Source organism: Azolla caroliniana, unplaced genomic scaffold (genome assembly GCF_043228905.1).
Source record: "Azolla caroliniana isolate FFs.n. ecotype wild unplaced genomic scaffold, voAzoCaro1.0.p SCAF_4, whole genome shotgun sequence".
Taxonomy (NCBI): Eukaryota; Viridiplantae; Streptophyta; class Polypodiopsida; order Salviniales; family Salviniaceae; genus Azolla; species Azolla caroliniana.
Window position 1 is genome coordinate 23,880,214 of NW_028230439.1, and position 884 is coordinate 23,881,097.

General features: G+C 36.5%; 1 pseudogene; it reads left to right on the forward strand.

Moving 5' to 3' along the window:
• Positions 1 to 318: 318 nt before the first annotated feature.
• Positions 319 to 432, forward strand: LOC147865528 (U5 spliceosomal RNA; annotated as a pseudogene).
• Positions 433 to 884: the final 452 nt, after the last annotated feature.

The window sequence follows — 884 nt, forward strand, 5'->3', positions numbered from 1 at the left end:
CACACTCATATTTCCTTCTACTTGGCAATAAGTTGATATTATTGTTTCAGTTCCATTTCTACCGTTGTAACCATAAGTTAATGATCACAAAATTTGAAGAAGAATGGGTTTTGCAAAATAGTAAACATATGATTTTAAGCATGTGAGGGATATTTACTTTTGAATGAAGGACACAAGGTGATGTATGTAACTTTGAGGGATATGGAAGATAGGGTCAATATAATTACCCTCTACAATAAGAGGGACAATTATGATTTAATTTCTGTGAAAATGATAATTTAGAGAATATTGTGCTTTAAACTTGAAGAAAATGTATAAAAGCGTGTGTTAAGCACAAAGCGAACTATTCTTTCACCTTTTACTAAAGAATGCCATGTGCTCCGCCTACCTCAAACGCCCTAACTGTTAGTGCTAATTGGCAAGATGTTAATGTGGATTGAATGAAGAAGATTTTATGTTTTTCATTAGGATGAGTGATCATGACGGTAGGGATTGAAGCATATTGACATGATGAGAGGATGAGTGATGATGGTGTGGAGGCCAAAGCAAAACATGAGGGGATGAGGAAACATTCTAGACTCATTTTGTTGTTATTTGTATAGGAATTTGGTAGTAATCAGCGAGATGGTTGATGCGGACTGAATGAAGATTTTTTTTTTTGTGATAAGGATGAGTGAAGATGGTGGGGGGGTCGAAGCCAACTATCATGAGTAAGTGAGGAAACTTTTAGACTCATTTTTTGCTGTCATTATAGGATGTTGGTGGGCATCAACGAGATGGTAAGATGGTCGGCGAGATCGAGATGTTGATGTGGAATGAATGAAGAAGATTTTAGGTTTCTCATTAGGATGAATGATGATGGTGTGACGGTAGGGATTGAAGCA